Source organism: Triturus cristatus, chromosome 8, assembly GCF_964204655.1.
Source record: "Triturus cristatus chromosome 8, aTriCri1.1, whole genome shotgun sequence".
NCBI lineage: Eukaryota > Metazoa > Chordata > Amphibia > Caudata > Salamandridae > Triturus > Triturus cristatus.
Window position 1 is genome coordinate 518,243,760 of NC_140591.1, and position 23,733 is coordinate 518,267,492.

Here is a 23,733-nt window from a genome sequence, read left to right on the forward strand (position 1 = left end):
AAACTGTGTTAGTTGACATCTAGAAAGAAACTGGGGTATATTCACAAGAACATGTGATAACTACCGCAAGAGTAGCTTAATGCAACTCTCAACATTGCAGCCTATCGCGGGAAAATTACGCCGTGCCAACCAAGTATTCACAACGCGGCGGTAGCATGCAAAAATCAACGCCACGCCACAAAAATGCGAAACGCGAGCGCAAAAAATGATGCCATGAGGCCAATCGCGGAACAAAAAGTAGCAAAAACCAGCCACAGGCTTGCAAATCCCACGCGTCTAGCGGGAAAATGCCTCATGAAAACAACAGAAGCAATACATCAGAAACAAGCCAAAGCACGTTGCAACATGGATGCACCCTGACCGAGCACAGAGGCCAACGAGAACCCCACAACCCACACAGACCACCAGCAAGGAACAAAGGGGATGGGGACGGCTGAGGAGAAGAGGGAGAGGAAGACCGGGTGCAGTCCGCAGCAAAACCAGATCAGCGTCACGGAGGTGACAGAACACTACCATCAACTGACCCACAAGTAGACCACCTGGAATGCAGTCGGAGTGCCGAGGAGGCCAATCGAGGAGGCCAGGAGGCGCTGGCATGATGTGACAACCTAAACCAGGCACAAACCCGCTGCCAACAGGAAGGCTGCACTGGCGAGAGGATGTGGCAGTCCTGCGCCACAGGAGGAGCTGGAGGAAACCGAGGCCACAGTCATCAGTGTGGAGACAGTGCAAGGAGTAGGGAGTATGGACACAGCTCGAGAGGACCTGACACAACATCAACAGGGTGAGTAACGACCAGGGACTGGGGGGACGGGGGGAGATGGGCACAATGGTACACATGCACAACGAGGTGTGGCACACTGCACACCCACAATTACCCTGGATCATTTCCCTCATCCCCTTGGCACACTGCAGCACACACACTTAGCAAGAACAGCACACCCACATTGACGACAACCTGGTACAATGCACAAAGCCGACACTGCAGAACAGAGGACACAACTAGCTCCGCACATGCACAGAAACATGTCTACTACATCTGACAGAGCAGGAAACTGTGAAAAGGGAATGTACGCGTACGACCTCATACCCGTCATGTAGTCCAAATGTACACTGTCACGCAGTAGTATTCAGCACCTCCCAAACAGTCACAATGTACATTGTCATACAGTCTGCATGTCAACCAGAACAATGCTCCAACATACATGTCAACACAATGTCAACATGCATCTCCCCTTCACATTGCAGAGGGGCACACAACACCTCCAGCAGATCACAGAAGACAACACATCTGTGATGCCGGAGAGAACAACTACACCTTCGGAACCGACACCCTACAACAGCCCATGGACATCCCATGCAACCCACCACCAGGACCCGGGCAGCCAAGCTACTTAGAGGAGAACACAGAGCCTGCAACAGACTACACAGCAGGAAGCCCCCGCAAGCACAGCTGGCTCACAACACTTCACCCACTCATACATGGCACCCCAATGCCTTGTATCAGCCAACCAAAAGGAGGTGGCTGAACTGGTGTGGGTAGGGTCCGAAGCCATGGAAGGTGAACTAGATCACATACGTTGGTGTCTATTACCCTTCAGGGACCACCTACACCCCAGAAAGGAGACCCACACTGCCATAGAGACACATGCAGATGCACATTCACAGTACAAAACCACGCCCAGGGGCATGCAAATAGCAGTCACACACCCACGTTGGCTCTGCGTACGACAGCCCAGGCCACTCCCCTTATGAATTGAGTGGGTGACAACAAAGCTACATGTCCAAGCTCTAACCCACTGCCTGTGGTGGCATGTCTGCATCCGCTGTACACAGCACAATGTAATGATGTAGGGCCCGATTCACAGAACAAACTTAAGACTAAATCCTAAACTTAGTACCATTCTGGTATTCACAGAATGCACCTAGTACTTCTGGTATTCACAGAATGAACTTACTACTTTTGCTATTCACAGAATGAACTTAGTACTTTTGCTATTCACAGAATGGATTTACGACTCCTAAACTTACGTCCGCACTCGGGCCGGAAATTCCGGCCCGGAGGCGGAGCTTCCGGCCCGGAGGCGGAGCTTCCGGGCCGGAGGCGGGGCTTCCGGGCCGGAGGCGGAGCTTCCGGCCCGGAGGTGGAGATTTCAGCCATAGCTAAATCGGCCGGAATCCCCACCTCCGGGCCGGAAGCTCCGCCTCCGGCCCGGAAGCCCCGCCTCCGGCCCGGAAGCTCCGCCTCCGGCCCGGAAGCTCCGCCTCCAGGCCGGAATTTCCGGCCCGAGTGCGGACGTAAGTTTAGGAGTCGTAAATCCATTCTGTGAATAGCAAAAGTACTAAGTTCATTCTGTGAATAGCAAAAGTAGTAAGTTCATTCTGTGAATACCAGAAGTACTAAGTGCATTCTGTGAATACCAGAATGGTACTAAGTTTAGGATTTAGTCTTAAGTTTGTTCTGTGAATCGGGCCCCCAGGGCCCTGGGCCCTCATGCATACAACAAGACCACAGGGACACACCCAGATATTATGTTGATCTGGCTACGGGGAACGTGCGCCCGGCCCCTTTATTGGCAGGGCCACATGTACAGTGATGCCTGTGCTGGATGTGTGTGAGATGAGTGGAGGCCAGCACGCACAGTGCTTGGTGCTGGTAACCACTTAAACAGTGGACACCAGTGCAACGGAAACTGAAAACACCTACATAAAAGAGTCAACTGCTGAGCAACACGGAGGTAGCCGGAGAACGTCCAGAGGACACCCAACATGCAAACAGAAGTGTCCGTGAGTTGCAGTGCACTGAGGTTGGGGCACTACAGCTAAGCACGCCCATGTGAAGAAAAAGTCTTGGATTGAGTCCCTTCTAGATATTCCTGATGCAGATGCAGTGGGGTGTGTTAGACCTGCATCATCTTCCTCATCAACCTCCCAGGTCTCCCACACTGCTTGAGGTGACATTGCTGCACAACCTCTCCACAGCAAAAAACTCAATCAGTAACGGATGATGGCTTGCGGTGCACTGAGTCAGTGGCACCTGGAGTGCTGAGCAGGGTATCAGTCTGATTATGGCATCCACGACAGGTGTGAGCAACTCTGTAAGTCTGTCAGGACCACCGTTTCGACACTGGCAGATGGCAGTTGGAGGTGGTCCTGGCAGTGGTGGTGTGTGCCTCCTGCTGTGTTGCGACGTCCGGGCCGGTCAAGACTCAATTTGGTGTGTGAGCACTGGTGGACCACTGTTGAGGCCGGAGGCAGCGGTCAGTAGTGGCCCACACCCACCTGTCGTTGGCTCGCGATGCACAGAGTTAGTGACACCAAGGCAGTTGTCGGTAGTGTTCGATCACCTCCATAAGGATGATCCTATTTCCTCCGGACTGCAACGCGTCATCCTCTTATGCCACTCCTTGCGCGCGATGATATGTATTCTGCCTTGAATAATCGATGTTCAGTCCCAATTCTGTGACCTACTCATGCGCAGCATAGGCCGAGGGAAGTAGTCCGCGTAGGCCCACAGACAGGTGTGGGTGTAATGCTATGCACAGACTTGGTGGCACCACATCGAAGAGTGTATACTGACATGAACTCAGCCTTAAATAATGTTCACTGCCATGGTGTAATCAAGACTCAGTTCCAAATGTGTGACCTACTTGACATTGGTGTAGGCCGGGGGCAGTGGTCAGCAAAGGCCCACAGCCACGTGTCGTTGGGATGCTATGCACATGGTTGCTGCCACCTGACCGAAGGGAGTTCACTGAAGTAGAATCTTCCTTATTGTGCATACATGGACAATGTATGATCAAGAATCAGTTCCAAATGTGTGACCTACTTGACCGTGGTGTAGGCCGGAGGTGGCAGTAGAGTACGTCAACGAGAAAGGAGTAAAGCGCGCCTGAGTTATGGAGGCTGTGATGGTCTGAGGAGGCTGCCAAGGTCGCGGGCCTTGAGCTTGGAGCTTGCGCAGGCATGTGGTGGGCCCTTCTTGACACACAGCGGTGTCAGAAGGTGATTAGTGTGGCCTGGCTGTACAGAGGCAGGCCTGACGGGTTCAGGGTCCAGCGGGCCGGGGAACGGCAGGCGCACAGGATCACAGGCAACTCCGCTCACAAGGACGGCGTCGGCTTCATGGCGTGGTGAGAGGCGCCGCCCTGGCAGAGATGTTGGGCTTTCCGGAAGAGGACCACGCCCAGGGCTATGTGATTTTTAGTCACACCCCTACGCTCGCCTGGCGAACACCGGGCCATCCCACTCCGCTCACGCTTACGGGGGGACGTGACAGGCAACATTTCCGCAAACTCCCCCACTGGCTGGGGTGATATGGTTGCGTCCACTACACTCCATACACAAGATATGGTTGTGTTTGGCATACAGCAGTCTGTCCAGCACATCTCCGCCACTCTTGGCATTGTGTACTTTCCCCATCATGATTCTCCTGCATCCTTCACACATGCCTGGTTGCCACCTCTCCCCACATTCAGCTAGTGTGTGGCTGAGGTGCCATGCCGTTGATGGCTCATGTTCACTGCTTGCCCAGGTTACCATTGTGAGTTGTTCTGTCGTGTCCGTTGGGTGAGCATGTTGTTTTGCATGTTGGTTGTGATTTTGTGACATGTGCATTGCCAGAGTTGTGAGTTACATGGTTGTGAAGTTGAGGTGAGTGGGGTGTTCATTTGGAACTTGCCAAGGGGCTGTGCATTTCGCTTGGTGCCATCCTGGGAACGCTGGTTGCTGATGGACTGTCGGAGGATGCCGGAATCATGCACACTGGCTGGGTTTTTGGAGGCGACCACGGTGTTCTGATGTTGCCTGCACATTGATGTGAGACGTGTGCTTTCTGTTGCGGTGATTGTGTGCTGTGTCACCAGGGGGCACTGGTAGGACATGTGTGCTGTCGATTGCCCCCAACACGTGCGTGCATATAGCTATGGTGTATGGTCCGTGCTTGGTCTCCAGCGGATCCTGCGCATTGTGTTTGACGTATAGGGACTGGGGTACCAGGCTGATGGTGATGTCCAGGACAGGTGTGAGGGACTTGGATGTGGCTGGCTGTGAGACTCCTCTAACTCTGGTGGGTGTTGGTTGGGGGGTACCAGGGGCCAACAGGTGCAGCACAGCCAGCAGCTTTGTGTGGGATGGAATGTTGGTTGTCCGCTGTGTTGGTGCCATCGGCCTGTTGGGCAATGTTGGTCAGAATGCGTAGGATGGTTGTCCTTTTGAGCCTGTAGTGGGCAATGACATTATCAGGTGTTGGGTCTGTGAGGCTGGTACATTTTCCTGGGGGTCCGCTGTCTTTGTCTGCGCTGCCTCTGTGGTGGTACGGGGTTCCGGGTGGGGGTTGGGGTCCTGGGGTGGTGGCGGTGGGTGTTGTGACCCTCTTGGGTGTCCTGGCCGCATGTCCAGTGGCTCCATGGCATCTGTTGCCTTTCCGATGTGGCTGTGGGCTGGCCTCCCTTTTGTGGTGCAGGCTGTCGTCTGACTTTGCACCAGGTCTGAGCAGGTGTTAGTTTGCGGGTGCTAACGCGCCTTATCGCCTATTTTGTGTTCTTATCGCCGATCTGGCTGTTCGTTAAGAACGCCTACTCTTCTTATTAGCGATAGTTGCGGGGGTCATCTGTGGCTATGTTTTTTGCGGCTGCTTTCGTGGGTATACTGGTGCTGTGGGCTGTTAACATCAGCTTGTGATTGGGGCAATAAGTTTATCGCAACTTTGGCGATAGATCCTTGTGAATATGCCCCATTGATGCTTAATATACAGACTGCTCAAATCCAAAGTAAAACAAATCTGAGACGTATCTAATATGCTACGCGAACCCGAAATGTTCTGTAGTGAGAGGTGGGTGCAGGTTTGCTCACAGGGCATAAGTTATCTTTGGCAAATACAGTATAATGTATGGGTGACTGTCATGTTAAATGTATTTTTCACCCCGGTATGTATGTTGTGAGAAGTTGGCCTGGTGTATGATGTCCAGTAATTAAAGTGGGCACCTTGCACCAGTCCAAACAACTTTATGGTGATTTAAGAGGTCAAAGATAACCTTAGAAAGCTATCCAAGTGGTAGCTGTGGAGAGCAGCCTTCAGGCTTAGTCTTGGAGAAATGTTAAGCAGCTTGTTTTACCAGAATGCAACCTTATTGTATTGGTTAAATGAAAGGAGAACCACACAGTAGGTATAAGAATATATATTTATTATTATAACCCCTTAAATACCTCACAGTGTCTGCTACACACAGATAAACACAAAGCACACAATACTGTAGCACATAAAGAAACGTAAGTAGCACTAATACACAGTGGGCTCCCGGGGGAGACTAAAACAGTAAAATAGTGGTAGAAGAACCATAACTTGAGTCAAGACAGTGTCTAAAGACTAGAGAATTGCTGGGACCCCAAGGAACCACCCAAGGTAAGTAAGTAGGGACCCCATGGAGGACGGGTGCAGTGTGAGAACACAACTGCGTGCTACGTACAATTCAATGGGAGAGTCGTTGTTGCAATTTTAAAGTTTAAGGACCCTTCCCAGTGGATTATGAGGAAACCCTTTGAAACATAGAAGGTTGGAGAGCCACCCCTCTCGTGGTACCAGAGTTACCTATCCCAGAGGAGCCGTGAGCATAGGGCTGAAGTGGCATCAAAAACCGCTGTCGTTCTCAATTGGAGTCTTCAAAGAAATGCCACTGCTGGAAAGAAGAAAAGTGTCCGGTGGAATCCGCAGGTGGATTCATGATGGATTCTTGATGGAAGGAACCTGAAAGCAGAGGGGACAGAGCCTGGGTCACTCAATAGTGACCAGGGGCTCGGTAGACGAATGCCCACCGATGTCAGGTGCTTCAGGTGCAAAGAAAGAGACCTTAACTCTACAGCTGTAGGGACCAGGAGATGTTGAGGATGACCAGGAGCCGAATACGAGCTGTCCCACGAAGGATGTCGAGTGCTGAGGGGTCGGTGTCCCACAAGCCTTGTCAACAGCAACTCACGAAGTAGGTCAAGAAAGGGTACGGTCTGCTCCAGCAAGGACCAGAGGACTTTACCACAGCAAGGAGAGTCAGGGCAGGCCTGGAGCAACCAGGGGAGCCCAAGAAAATCAGAATTGTCCCTCAAATGGACCCACAAGCCAAAGGCCCAGGAGTCACGAGGGGACCTCTAGCAGTTTCACAAAACAACAGCTTGCAGGGCACAGAGTGTAAGGAGGCTCCCAGCTCCAGTACCCTAAATCCTGTCTGGGAGGTGGTGACACCTTCCTGTGACAGGATGCCTATTGTGCTGCCTTTCCTGCTCGAGCTTGGCTCAGCAGCAGGAGGGCAGAAATGTGTCTCTGGTCGGCAGCAACCATTTTGTGCTGTCTGGGTCGTGAAGGCAGGTACCGGGAAGACCAGGGACCCCACAAAGCTTGCTTCTGAAGAATGGAATCATACCTATCACACCGGTTACCGGTGTGAAGGTATGATTCCAAGGTGTTTGATACCAAACACAACATGTTTTGTTTCAGCCGTTTTCGAGCTAGCATTTACAGCGAGGATATAATACATCTCTACCTTTATGTCTGGCTGTGTCACAGACAACCTGGGAGAATGGTCTCCGAAAGCTGCAGAGGGGCTCTCCTCATGCAGGGGCATCCTCTCACATAAAACCCAGCACCCTGCCTTCAGGATTGTTAAGACCTGCTATAGGCGTGACTTATAGGGTCGTAAGTGTTATGACCTATAGATATAGTAAACCTATATCTAACATAAGTGGTGTATGCACCATCTAACACAGGCTGCAATGGCAGACCTGTAGTTCCATTTTGCATGGCCTTTCAGGGGTGGCATAATACATGCTTCACTCCATGGGAGGCCTCTGGGGTACCTATTCCCTTGGTACATGTGTACCATATACTAGGGACTTATAAGGGTACCCTAGTATCCAATCTGGAGTGTACCTAAGTACATGTCAAAACATTTCAGGGAGAAAGCAGACTGGGGTCCTGATTAGCAGGATCTTAGTCAGACTAGTCAAAAACAGTGTAACATCAAGCAAAAAGTGGTGGTAACCATAAGAAGAAGATCCTACTTTCCTACATACCTCATCTGCCTAACTTGGATTGAGTCTTCTCAAAACCCAGCAACAGACTAGCCACAGAGGGAACCCTGCAGGGGCAATAGCCTCACAAGAATACGAGTTGAGCACCTCTGAATACAACATGGAGTCGGCAGAGCACCCAGCTTTTCCATGATAACGAAATGCATAATAATGAAGGGGTTGCATGCAGATATATATATTACCCCTAAAACTGAACTTACTTTATCTTGTTAGCGAGAGCGGCAATTCGGAGCAGAACGGGCCTGCCTGGTGGCCATCCTGGCACGTTGAAGGCTCAGCTAGTTAAGCTGCACAGTAGGGTGTGCTTTGGGGGTTGCCAAGTGAGTTATCACTCCGGCGCCCACTGCTGCAGTTCAGTCAGCCACTGGAGGTTGCCAGGCTGCAGTCACAGGATTCATTACCATGGGGGAGAGCTGAGCTACCATTGCTGCCAACTGCTGCTCATTCGCACCGTGGCTGGAGGGACCCCACTACTACTGTGAGCCAGACACACATCTCCTCACCTCACTGACTGAAACTCACCTCACTGGCTGACACTGTCTCTGTAGTAGCCATTGGGTACTGACTCCTGATGTCATTGAAATGTAATGCCATTCAATGGGACCTATTGTGTTACATTTTATCAGTAAGCCCCAAAGCCTGCCAGGAGCAGTGCACACCCCTCTACTACTCCAGCTGCTTTCAGTGATAGCTGAGGAGGTGCTAGAATGTGTGACTTTTCATTTCAGTGAGGTGATGCAGACCATCACACTGATGTGCATTAGTCCAACCCCTGATGCTGGTACTTGGAAGGGCTGTGCCCCTAGAGAGTACACAGGAACCACCAAGCATTTTTTTGAAGTGGCGGAGGGCTGCAGCGGCAGCAGCCCCTCAGCAACATTACAAAAAAACACAGTAAATTTTCTAGGTCATTGACCGCCAGAGAGCTTATAATTTTTTGAAAGTAGTCTGAACTGGAGTTGCGTGGTCTTCAGCTTCAGCTGGAGCAGGGATCCCTTGTGGTTGGTTCTATGGCTGCACATTGTGGTCTGAAAAATGTTAAAGACTCAAAAACATGTTTAATGGTTTTTTAATGCTTTATTGAAACTTTATTGAAAATGTTTTATGACAATCACTATTATTAAACATTGCAATATGTGACTTTATAAGATATACATTTGATTATAGTTATTGGTAACCTTTTCTGGCAAAGCCAATAATTATGCTTTCTGTATGTTGGAGCGCTGACACCTTGATTAAGCCAATAGGCCCACCCTATTTTGTATTTTGGTTTTCTGACCCTTTGAAAAAGTCAGTAGGTTTGGCCAACCTAAAATGACACCTTTTATATTGTTACATGGCACTCAGCTGTGCACAGGGGCCAGGGGTTGTTCTCAGGCCTGTCCGAAGGCCATGTGCAGCAGGAGGTTCGGTGGAGGGCAATGCCATGCACCTCAATGGACATCTTACTTCACATCAAAATTCACTGACAAAAACGGACATTAAAGTGATATTATATGTAGGAACTATAATAGTATCTTACTTTACAGTAAGAACAACAGAGAAATTCACTAAAAAAGAAAGAATAAAGGGAGGTTAAATTTAGGGGAAAATGTAACTTAAAACATACCATTTTAAATTAACAAAGCCACAGAAGGTATCCAGTTATGGTTATTCTAAGTAACTATCACTTGTGCCCTAAAGTGACTATAACACGCGCCCTTGCCATTCACTGCTAATTGCCTCTCATATTACATCATTCATGATATGTTCTATGACATCATTGATAAATTCACTCTAACATCTGAAATGCCATCATTGATGGCAACACTGTGCATGGTGGGGCATAAGTTATGGCTACTTCAAGGGTTGCATTATAGTTAGTTTAGATAGATAAGGCTATTGAATTCCAGTGATTTTTTTAAACAGTAGGTTTTAACTGCCATTTTCACATAACTATAACGTCCTTTAATCCCCTAAACGTTGTCAGTGGAAAATAAATATATATACATCACATGCATACATATATATAACCCAGCGGCAGGTGTTTAGATAAAACATTGAGTTTAACACATCAAGAGAAATAAATATCGGAAATGAAATATCTTGTCATCAAATATCGTGATGCACTAATATCGCTGACAATAATATAGTTTTTTGAGGTAAGTAATATCTTTTGGAAGAATATCGATGTTTTGAATATTGTTTTACGTAATATAGTTGTTAAAAATAGCGTTTTTTAATTATGTGTTTTAGTTGATATATTCATTTTATGTGTTACTATTTTTTTCCCTAAATATTTTATGTTTTTTAAAATATAGTTTGTAATTTTAAGTGAGTTAATATTTTTTATTTAAATATTTATAGTAATTTATGGGGTCATAGCTGGTTGTTGGGTTAATAGTGATTTAAGGTGAGAGGTTAATTAAATATTAAATAACAATTGATTTTAAATATGTAATTTATGGAATATTTATTTATTTCACTCATATTTTAGTTGTGAGCTGCTAGGTTTGTAGGGGTCTAGGGTGAGAAATTAATTAAGTAATAATTAATAAACACTTCATTATTAACTATTAATTGGTTATTTAATCAATTTTAAGTGATGTAAAATATGGAATTCTGATTTATTTTACTCATCACTTAGTTGAGGGAAGCTTGGTTTGTACGGGTCTAGGATGAGAAGTTACTTCAGTAACAATTAATTAAAATAAAATGTATATTTATTTTCAATAAAAAAACAAAGGTTACAGGGGTGGTATAGTTAGGAAATAGAATTAAAGAAACCTTAGAAATTATGAAAAAACTAAGGTTACAGGGGGGTTATATTTAGGCTCAGATTTCACATTCACAAAACCATAGAAATTCAGCAGTTGAGCTAGCTATAACTTACACCCCTACAATACACCCACACCAACTCACAGAGCCATAAAACTAACCACACATCCACTTCCAGACCCATACAACCACTCACACACCCACTCACAGACCCACAAAACCACTCACCCTCCCATACAATCAAACCCAGTTATACACCCAAACAGCAACTCACACACACACTCACACACCCACACAGTTACTCAGAAAACTACTCACACACCTATACAACCTCTCGCACACCCATACAACCACTCACACACCCAGACATCACTCAGACACAGTTGCAGACTACTAGGTTTGGAGGGGTCTAGGGTCAGAAATTAATTAAGTAAAAATTAATAATGAATTTATTATTAACTAATAATTAGTTATTAAATCAATGTTTTATTACGTAAAATATGGAATATTGATTTATGTTAATTATATTTTAGCTGAGGGATGCTAGCTTTGTAGAGGAATAGGCTGGTAAGTTACTTAAAAAAATTTATTAAAAATTATATATATATTCACTGAAAAAAACAAACGTTACAAGGACGTTATAGTTACGAAATAGATTTAAAGAAACTTTAGAAATCAAATGAAAAAACAAAGGCTACAAGGATGTGATAGGATGTTATAGTTAGACTCAGAGTTCACATGCACAAAGCCATAGAAATTCCTGATATATATATTCACTGAAAAAAAAAACATTACAGGGACGTTATAGTTAAGAAATAGATTTAAAGAAACCTTAGAAATTAAATGAAAAAAACAAAGGCTGCAAGGATGTTATAGTTAGACTCAGATTTCACATGCCCAAAACCATAGAAATTCAGCAGTTGAGCTAGCTATAATTTACACCCGTACAATACACCCACACCAACTCACAGAACCATAAAACCAATCACATATCCACTTCCAGACCCATACAACCACTCACACACCCACTCACAGACCCACAAAACCACTCACCCTCCCATACAATCACACCCAGTTATACACCCAAACAGCAACTCACACACACACTCACACACCCACACAGCTACTCAGACAACTACTCACACACCTATACAACCTCTCACACACCCATACAACCACTCACACACCCAGACACCACTCAGACACCCATATAACCACTCACACAGCAACACACATAGCCAGAAAACCACTCATAAAGTCCATTCACAGACCCATCAAACCACACACATACCTACTGACAGACCTTTACAGCCACTCACACACCCACTGACAGATCCATACAGCCACTCACACACACACTCACAAACCCATACAGCTTCTCAGACATCCACTCACAAACTGATACAGACAGTCACACAGCCACTCGGATGACATATGTTTGAAATTGTATCACTCATTAGTATTACAGAAAGCATAACAATTTAACATATGCAGTTGCTTAATATCTATCTTTAAGTCTCAGATATGTTTATGAAACACACTCATTGGAATATGTCATGAGTGATGTCATGAGTGATGTCACTGACCATGTCATGAGTGATGTAATATGTGAGGTCATAAGCCGTACATTGCATGGGTGTTAGTTACAGTTAGCTCAGGTAACTATAACTGCTAAATTTCCATGGTGTTGTGCATGTGAAAACTGAGCCTAACTATAACGTCCCTGTAACTTTTGATTTTTTTCAGTGAATAGATCTGAATATATTTATACATAGAAAAAATCAAAGGTTACTGGGATGTTATACGTATGCCCAGATTTCACACACAGAACAATCCAAAGACCATCGTAGTCGCCTGTCCCACAAACCCAGAAATTTTATCACTTGCCTAAAATTCATAAGGATGAGACTAATCCTCCAGGTTGACAGATAATTTCCTCTAAACAGAGCCCATTGGGACATATTTCAGTCCACATTGATACAAATCTTTACAGTCTAGCTTTAAACACTAGAGACACGAAATATGTTTTGTAATGCATAGAAAACTCTGCCTGGGAAGAAGACTACTTGAAGACTACATATAGCTAGTCTATATACCTGCATAACCAATAAGGATGGACTGAAAGCTATAGAGTACTTTCTGCATGGCAGATCACTGAAACTCTGTAATCACAATGTGATGTTGATTGAGTTTGTCAAATTTTGTCTAACAAATGCCATCTTCAAGTTTTCAGGGCAATATTATTGGCAGATACATGGACCAGCAGTAGGTATCTGCTTCGCCCCCAGCTACGCAATCTTTTCATTGGCTAGTGGGAGATGCAGGTAGCGTGGTCTGAGGAGAATGACCAGTGGGTTGAGAGAAGTATGAGTTGGAACTGCTACATAGATAACCATTTCATTATTTGGAGAGTATCTAAGTAAGCAGCCTTAGAGTATATAGCAGTTCTGAATGAGAATGGTGTAAACCTAAAATTTACCTTTGAAATCAGTATGAAATGTATGACCTTTTGGATTTAAAAGTGTATGTAGCAGAGGGGAGAATTTGCATGTCCTTACACAGAAAATTGACAACAGGGAATTTGCTCATACATGTGAGAAGTAAACACCCCAGAAATTTGAAGTGGAGCATCTCCTATGGGGAGTTGCTCCACGCTAAACACAATAGTTATCAGACACAAGAAATACATTTCTAAAAGATCATTTGGTACAAAGTAATTTAAATCAAATCCAAAATAAAAGATCGCTAAAGGGAATACCTGGATTCTTTCCTTGTACCAAGTGCAAAGCATGCAAAAATAGTGTGAAGACCCCTCTCTATCAGGTACCAGAACAGAGCGCATCAAAAAATATTAGAAATCTGTGAATTGTAAGACCAGCTTCACAGTATGCTGTCTAATATGTCCTTGTGAACTGAGATATATAGGCAGCACAGTACGTCCCACAAAAAAACAGGTATTAGAGCATATGTGTGCGATTAGTAATTGGGATCCCACATACAAGGTAGCATGATGTATCGAGGCATACCAACAAAGTCAAACTAATATTTTTTTGTCTGGACCACATACCCATGGGACAAAGAGGGAGTGACAGAATTAAAAAACTATGGAGATTAGAATTCCTCTACATTCTTGAGCTGGAGACCAAGATATTTAAGGGATTAAATAAGGATGTGGAGATAGTCTTACATCTGGGTGAATAATGAATATTTCTGAGCCCATAATGTACTGTGAGATGGAACAGCGTAATGTAGTGTAAGATTAAGTCACAGATTGTCTTGAAATGTATCGAACCAGACAAATATATAAAGTAGATGCTTCCCATATTATATTATTTTATTAGTTTGGTATTCTCTTTGTCATTTACGTTAAAATTTTCCGTTACTTTGTCTCCGTTCTATTTCTCTAAATTATTAAAGCAGTACTTACATGTAATCTGCTATTTGGACAAATCAAATCTTTCCTCAAAAATAAATATGCTTCAAATTCTTTCCACTTATCATTGTTCTCTTTTTCAGCTTTAGAGTACACAACTACATTGCAGGTGTGTGTTTTGTAGAGAGTGCATTAACAATAAATACAAACACAGTTTAATTTTTCAGGGCAAACTGTATTAAACTTTGCAATCTGTTGTGCACAGTTTTCTGTACTAATTTCTGTATCCTGTTCTTCTACACCTCCAGTAACCAACTTTACTTTTTTCCTAGACTCCTCTTCTGGACCAAACAACCAAAACTAAATATCTTCACAAACATTTTCTACCTCTCCTAGTTTACCATACAGTAAAACTCTATTTGTCTCCCCTAAACATAAGACAGGAGTTTTTACATAGTAAAGTCTTCTAGCCAAAGTTTATTTTTTAAATGTTTTATTTAGACATTTTACAGAGTTACATTAGCTCTAAACAGTATTCAACAATTTGGGCTAGTTACCGCATAGACTTATTGTAATTTGGAAGCATAATTGACATTGCCTGTGGAGAGATGTTGCATTACAGATGTTTAACAGCATACTTTAAAATGCATGCATTTGCAGTACTTATTTTTGTGTTCCCCAATGTACATCTTACTCAACTCAACTCAAATACAACAGTAGTCATAGTACAACAGAAATAAAGGTCAAGCAAGTCTACTCAATATTTCTTCTCGACACAATATTGTTGGTATAGTCCCTAAAAACGGTTGGGATGGTTTTGATGGGGTAACAGTTTGTTGTATAGTTTGGACTGCATATTACAGTATAGCATGTCTTTGGACCAGTCTGTTATTTTTGGAGCTGGCCTCTGAGCCCAGGACATTACAATTCGGTGCTTGGTTAGTAATCGACCCATTGCTGCCAAACATCTGGCCCCCTTCTTCAGATTTTTAGTGTAAACCAGCAATGCCAGCAGTGGATCTAGCATCTGTGAGAGTCCTGTGACCTTGTTTAAGGTATAGATAATCTTATCCCAAAATTCACCAATCTTCGGATAAAAACAGGCAACATGCATGAACCCAGCCCTACCTGCCTTAAAGCGATCACAAGCTGCCGTGTCCCTCAAGCCATGTCGAAATAGTCTCCCTGGCGTGTGATAGACCTTATTAAGGAACTTGAAATGGATGAGTCGATGCCTCCCCTTTAGTGAGATGCACTGAGTAACTTCACAGCAATACCGCCAAGTGCTATTATCTATAACTACCCCAAGGTCACTCTGCCATTCTAGCCTTGCCTTGGTGGATTTTGCGTGCTCCTGGATTCCTGTGTCAAGTCATAGAGAGTGGAAATAGTTTTATAAAGAGATGCAGAGCGTAGATGAAAAGAGACGGACAGTAGTTCAGGAGGTTCCTGCATGTCGTCCCCTAGTAGCGCATGCAGTGCATGATTGACCCCGTAAAAGTGAAACTGTGGGGGTGACGTGGAATCATGCCCCTCAGCCTCAATATCAGACCATCCATGCACCCCACCCTTGGAAAATAAATCACCCATCTTATTAATATTAAGTGTATTTAGAGCTTGTAGTACTTACTTTGTAACTGAAAACCAGTGACACCACTCCAACAGAGTCAAGGGGGAGTACAGAAGTGCACCTGTCTGCCTAATAAATCCTGCCATGAGTGAACAGTACAGTTGATAAAGTCCAGGATGCCGGGTCATCTGGAAGGGGCCTGAAACAGCTTTTGGGGGAGAGGAAAAGGGTCAGCCACCGCTTTCAATCTGTAGACGTGGAAGATTCTGTGTATCTAATGATGCGCATGGGAGCACTGCACATATAATTCTAAATCTGGGGCACTGAGTCCTCCCATGGATTGGACATTGTGAGTACATCCCATTTAACTCTAGGGGGATTCCCCACCTAGGCCAACTTTATTAATAATGAATGGGGAACCTTGAGCATATGCTTCGGGAGCACCATCGGGATGTTTTGAAACAAGAATAAAAATCTAGAGACGACTATCATTTTCATAAGGGACATGTGACCTATCAGCAATAATGGGAGACAAATCCACTGATTGATATCATCCTCAAGTCTGGAAATTGTTTTCCCGTAGTTCCAGCTGAGCACCAGCTCTGAGTCCGTATGAACATGCACACCTGAATAGCACACAGGGTCAGAGGACCATTGCAGTGGGTAGTCTAGTTCTATTGGTGTCATGGACAGAGTCAGAGAAAAAATAAAGGACTTAGCCCAGTAAATTCTGAGGCCTGATATTTCACCAAAACACATCACCTCAATAAGTATGGGGGTTGTATTAGTCCCTGGTTCGCAAATATATAAAAGCCTATCATTCGCATATGCAGATACAATGAGATTATAGTTAGAAAAACAAATTCTTCTATGCCCATGGTACTCTCTTAAGGCACGCGCCAACGGCTCTGCCGCTATGACATATAGCAGCGGGTATAGTGGGCAATCTTGTTGTGTACCTCTTGAAATCGCAATGGGAGCTGGGACTGTTTCATCAATTCTAACCCTGGCTACTGGCTTGATATATAAGACTGTTACCAAATAGAGAAACACCTCTCCCACCCCAACCCATTTCAGTAATGCTTTCATAAATGCCCATTCCACTCAATCAAAAGCCTTCTCTGCATCTGGAAAGACAGCAGAAGCTTTGACTCTTGGTTTTACATGCTGAATAGCCCCAAAAACAGTCCTCACATTATATGATAGCGTGCGTCCCGGGACAAAGCCTGCTTGTTCCGGTTCGTCCAGGATCGGTACTAAAGGAGCCAATCTGTTTGCTAGAATTTTAGCAAATATTTTTGTATCCACATTTAAAAGTGACAGTGGCCTATAGGACGAGCATTCTCCTGGGGGGTTTCCTGGTTTCAGCAGAGTTACTATTAAAGCCTCCCTCATTGAGGGGGGCAACACCACTCTCTCCAGCATCTTCTCAAATAGGGTAATCAACCGCGGTATGAGGAGTTCTTTATATACTTTATAAAAGGTCACTGTGAGTCCGTCTTGCCCTCGTGCACTACCATCACGCTTAGCATTAAGTGCAGTGCGAATTTCATTGGGGTCCAGCGGGCCCATTAGATGCTCCCCGTGGTAATTGGTAAACCATGGCATTTGTATGTGCTCTAGGTATTCTAGTATAACAGTGTCATCTATCACTACTTTGGAGCTGTATAGATCTGCCTAGTATCTGCAAAATCTGTCAGCCATCTCCAATGGCTTTCGCAACAGACCACCGTCTTCATCCCATAGCCCCACAACCACACCCAATTCTCTTTTGCGATGCAGCAATGCAGCGAGAACTGAGCCTAGTCGCTCACCCTCCCCGTAAATTTTAGCAGTAGCATATTTACCCATATGCCTCACTTCGCTAGCCGCAACCTCATGGTATTCCTCAAGAGCTTTTTTAAGATCTTCTAAGATCCTAGCATCACCACCCTTCAGAAGACTCTGCTCCATACTAACCAGTTGTCCTTTGAGTGTCAACAGCCTGTTTCTTAATGAGCGTAGAGCTTCCGTATGTTTGGAAATAGTAACCTCTCAAATGAACATCTTAAACGTTTCCCATTTACTGGAGATACGATCGACCGCACCAATGATTGTGTTAAGTCTTCTACGGCTGTGGCCATCTCTGACTTAAAAACTGTGTATAATACGGAGTATGGCGGAAAACTCCATATGAAGGGGGCAACCTTCTTTGGGGGGACTTTAATGTCCAGCAGTACAGGGGAGTGATCAGAAACAGAGCGGGGGAGTGGAGTGCAAGCGATCACATGGGAAAACAGTGATCTGGAGATTAACCAATAATCAATTCTGGTGTGGATGTCGTGAGGGTCTGAATAGTGGGCGAAACCTCCTGCTCCAGGGGATCTCATATGCCAGACATCTAAGAGGTCTAATTGCGTAGTAACATCCCCAATTGGTCTAGCAGCCGCCGAGGGGCATCGGGGTGGGCCTTTGGAGAGATCTAGAGATGGATCCGGAACACAGTTAAGATCGCCCCCCCATATTTGTGGTATAGTGAATTCTTTCAGCATATGGGCGGATAGTGTATAATAAAACTGTGGATCGTCATAGTTTGGGCCATAAATATTGACTACATGAGCATTCACTCCCTGCCCATGACACCATGAGATCACATAGCTACAGTTAGGATCAATGTTTTGTCCTCCCAAGGTGATACCTGATTTTGGATTTGCCCATGTAAGAACCTCCCTCGCATGCATGGTAAACCCCGCGGCATGGAATTGACCTAGAAGTCGCTTGTGCGTGAGCATATTACTATCGGGAGGTAGGTGTGTCTCTACCTCATGTTGCTTAAGATAAGCTACAACTTTACTCCACTTCCTTAAGTCATTGAGGCCTCTAATGTTCCAAGTCAGGAACCGGATTCTGCTGACAGAGTCATTTATTAATCAGTACTATGTCATTTAGACCTTTATCTGTCTATTTTCAACCCCACCATTGAGATTTTTGAGGCAGTAATACTGCATGTATCCAGGGCATCTAAATTAAATGTTACTAGTGGGCCTGCAGCACTCATTGTGCCACCCACTTAAGTAGCCCTTTCAAACTTGCCATTTGCAGACTGTGTGCAGTTTTAAACTGCTATTTCAGATAAATTTCTTACCAGGCCTAAACCTTATTATTTAATATGTATAAATCACTGATAGGGTAGTCCCTAAATAGCCTAGAGGTCTGGGTGCAGTCAATTTAAAAAGCTGGATATGTACTTTTAAGTTTTACATGTCCTGGTAGCGAAACGCTCCTAAATTTGTTTTTCACTACTGCAAGATTTACTTCTTCAATAGGATAACATTGGGCTACCTTATTACATTTAATAACTGATAACATATAATTGGGAGCACATAGAAATATCATGTTTACACTCAAATGAATTGTAATTTAAAAACCATTTTTAATGGTAACGGTGGGTTTTAAGTCACAATACTGAAAATGCCACTATTAGAAAGCTACCACTAATATTAATGGGGTTGTCCTGTGTCCCTCACAACCTGGGTATATAAATATATGGGGATTCCTCGAGTGCAGCTACCAAATATCCTGGTTAAAATTGATTTCTGCTCTAAGTGCAGAGTGGCATTCTAACTCGCGTAGGGAAGACAATGTCTCAGCTAGTCGTTTCCAAGAATCTCCTGAGGGTCAGGATGTCACTCTCTACTTAACGCAGACATCACTTGTAACCAGGATCTTTGGCAGCTGCAGTCTGGTAATCCTGTTTAGGGATCCTATTGGGATGCGCAAGTGGATCTTGTTGATGCATTTGATCTATGTTTGCACTCCATCCAGGCCTGGAGGGGTCTTGCTTTTCCCTACAACCAATTACAAGCCGTTTTTGTCCAGACTGTTCATGTTTGTTTAACCCTCAGGAATACCCACTGTGATGTTTAACAATAAACACATCCCCACAGGGGCGAAACATCGATGATAACACTGATGATTCATATTCATGGCCCATAAGCATAAAGAATGTGCCAGTAATAATATATGCTATGTGGAGTTGAGCTGTTTACAATAAGAAACATTTAAATTTTTCCACAAAATTAGTTTTGATGTTTTATATTTCGTTTATATCATTTATGAGCTTTTCTTGTTAGATATCCACACTGTGTCAACCTGTCATTAAGTAACACTTTTATGTACTTTTGTATATTGTGTGTGTAACAGCCATATATGTGACTTTATTTCTCAAATACGTGTACAACTTGGATGTATGACTGAGAATATACCAAGTTACCACAGTCTTTGGTGTGTTGTGTCCAATTCGTAAACAGACTCCGAGTGTGCTTGATGGTGATTAACATGTGCCCAGACTTGTAAACCGTTCTAGACCCTATGTTGGTCCCAATATATAGGTGTATTAATCAAGCACCAACATTACACAAAGGGATTGCATCCACCAATAGAGTATACTTTAGCTCCATAATACTATTAGAAAGTTGGCATTCTCTTGTCATAACCATTTGTTGACAGCAGCCTGTATCCTGGAACACATGACTAGGTGTTGTTGACAGTTGGCCTTTATGTATTCCTCTTAGAAAGCATCACAAAGAAGGGTTGGGTGTCGGCAGGATGGGTCTTCTTGATCAGATTGGAGGGGCAGTGCTGTCATCTACCACACTCGCACTTCAAAGGAGCTGCCTCAGCACACAAAAAGACCTTCACACTAGTCTTTTGTGACTCTTGACACCCTGAGACCAGGGCATGGAAAGGAGGGAAATTCCAAAACCAGATGTGAGGGGGTAAGTTTAGAAGTTTCACCCACTATCTACTACAGAAGGATGACCCTGCTGCTTGTGGCCTAAGAAGGAAGGAAGACTTGACCTGCTCCCTTCATCCCAGGCTATCTGCTGTGACTCAAATAATCAGCTGACTGACCTCCTGTTCTGAGGCACAAGGACATAAAAGCTCCAGAGGCCTCCCTGCGATTGCCCAGCTGACCTACTGCAATAGACCTGCCTGGGCCTGTTTGCCTCCGCTGGAGTGAGTTCTGTCCCAAAGAGGTGCATCACCGGGTCCTGAGCCCATAGACACCATCCGTTGAGTTCCTCTGGAAGATTTGGGCTCTTTGCGACCATGAACAGGCCCATTCATCCCAACACGAAGCTCAGGTGATCCCAACTCCTCAGGCTACAGGGACTGTCATAGATGACATGCAACCCAAAATCTGCACTTCACTCTACAGCATTGTCAGCCCAAGAAGACCACCAGCATGAAGCTCCAACATAGACCATCTGCGACACTCGAGATGAACTTCATACTACAGTGACAACTGTCCGCAATCCCAGGCCTGGTCTTTCAGGTAAAGCACAAACCATCTGCTGCACTCTCCTTGATCTTCACAGCCTCCTGCCCTGTGAACTAGAATCTTTGCACCACACTTTGAGAAGGTAACTTTTTTAGCTGAATATCTTGGTCCACACACTCCATTGTGGTCGGCCTGAACTTGTAATTTTCGCCCGGTGTACCAAGACCAGATAATCACGAGTGGCGCTTTGTGCTTTTAGGCTCTATATTAACCTTAAATCTTTAAAATCGCATAACTCTGGTTCTACTTATTGGAGTTTTGCCCTTTTGTGTCAAATTATTGAATGAATTTTACTCTATTTTTCTAAATTGTAGTGGGATGGTTTTTATTGTGGTGTATTTTCACTTTACAACTGTGTATGTGCTACATAAATACTTGTTGTCTCTAAGTTACACCCGGTTTGCTTTTGTGCCAAGCACTCAGAGAGTTAAGTACAGGCTAGTTTATTTACATTTGTGGATCCCCTGATGAGGATTGTGGCTGATGTTTTTAGACCCCCCTTAACCAACAACCCAATTTCTCGCACCTTTCTACTAAGGCAGTGCTCTAAAATACTCTGTCAGAGTTCTGTGAGTCCTGGGAAAATGGTAGTGCAGGACCATGTGGTGCACCATCTCACGAAAAAATCTTTATTTCTTCTTTCGTTCTCTTCCTTCTTCTCTTTCTTATTTCTTTTTGATTCTTTCTTTCACTCCTTCCTTCCTTTCTTTTAATTCCCACATTTTTGTTTCGCCTATCTTGCTTGTTCTCCTTTTTTCTCATTCTTTCTCCTCAGCTTTGTTTTCTCAATCCCTTTTCTTCTTTCTGTCATTCCTTCTTTTTGTTGTTCAGTCTTTCTGCACTTTCTCTTCCTCTATTTATTTCTCTTTCTTAAAGTACTTCTTTCTTGCATTTTTTCTTTCTTGTTCTCCTTTCATCCTGTACTTTCACCTTTAGTCTCCTTTTTTCTCACCAATTCTGTTTTTCCTTTTGTTTTCTTTCATTCATTCTCTTCCCTCTGCTAATTGTTCTCCCCTTTCATTACCTTGCTCTCTTTCTCCTTTTTTCTCTCTTTCTTTTTGCCATGCTCTTCCTTTTGTCCTCCTTCTATTTTTATTTTTATATTTCCACTTCTATTTCTTTCTCTCCTTTCTTTTGCTTCTGTTTTCATTTATATGTTTTCCTTTTTCTTCCTCTTTATTTATTTCGCTACTTTCATTGCTTTTTCTTTCTCTTACTTTCTCTCATTTCCTTCATGTTCTCTTTCTGTCTTTGCTTCTTTCTGCTTCTTTCTTTCTTGCATTCTTTCAAATTTCTTTATTTGTTCTTTACTCTTTGATTCTGTTTTCTCCTCTTTTTATATCATTTTTATCTCCATTCTGTCTTAAATGCTCTTTCTGCTTTTTTCTTTTTTAATCTCCGTCCTTTCTGTTGTCTTTGTTCTGCCTTTCCTTTTCTCCTTCTCTCATTTCTCTCTTTCCTGGTTCCTGTTGTCTTTCCTTTTTTCCTTCCTGTTTCCTTCCCTCCTTCCTTAACGCCTTTCTTTACTCACTCTTTCGTCCCTTCCTTCTTTCCTGCTTTGTTTCTTCAAGCAATCTCTTCATGCATTCATTTGTGTGTCATGATTTCCTGACAGGCATATCAGTAAGCAGTGAATGCAGAGATGACCTTTGACCCACAGCAGACCAAGGTCTATCAGGTGCCTTGGTGCTGCTAGATTTGTCGGCTGGGTTCGATGAAATCTCCACGATCGGCTGCCTGTCTGGAAGAAGTCACGCTTTGGTCTCAATAAAAAACTATGGGGCATATTATCAAGAAACGGCGTTAAAATTATCGCCGCTTTAGCGGCAGAAAACCGCAGCTAAAGCGGCGATATTGGGCTTGATAATATGCTCTTGAGAATTCCAATAGAAGCCCATGTTCTGGTGTCAACATGGGCTTTTATTGGAATTCTCAAGGGCATATTATCAAGCCCATTATCGCCGCTTTAGCGGCAGTTTTCTGTCGCTAAAGCGGCCATAATTTTAACGCCGTGCTTGATAATATGCCCCTATCTTCATTCTAGAATTTAAACTATTTACTTTCCTCTTTTTCTCGCCAAATTCAGGACTCAGAGGGGCTTATTATCAAGAAACGGCGTTAAAATTATCACAGATTATTAGCAGAAAACTGCTGCTAAAGCGGCGATAATTTGAACGCCCTGCATGATAATATGGCCCAGAGTCCTTCTGGAAGCTTCATTAAGTTCTACTGGTTCCAACGGTTTTATGTTTATGAGCTATGCAGACTATTTTTTTTTTTTTTTTGGAAAACCTTTATTGTTCACAGTAGCATCATCATGTGGTGTACATTCACTATCCATGGCGCCGAAGCAGTTAGGCAACATGCAGATGTTTCCAGACAATATGACACAGCCATTCAGCCGGCAACCGTGGGTCCGGCGGCGTTGTACATGTTGGCAATGTGACAGTCATTAGGTGCACACTTTATTACATGGTAGGTCTATGGTGCATTTAGTTTTAGTGTGGTGTTCCTTATTCGTATCGTTGGCAACAAAGACGGCGCTGTATCCCAGCCACCCCGGCCCGTATCTAGAATTGTACAGGTCATCGCGGTGAATCTCAATCGTACGGGTCCCCTGGCAGTGCAGCG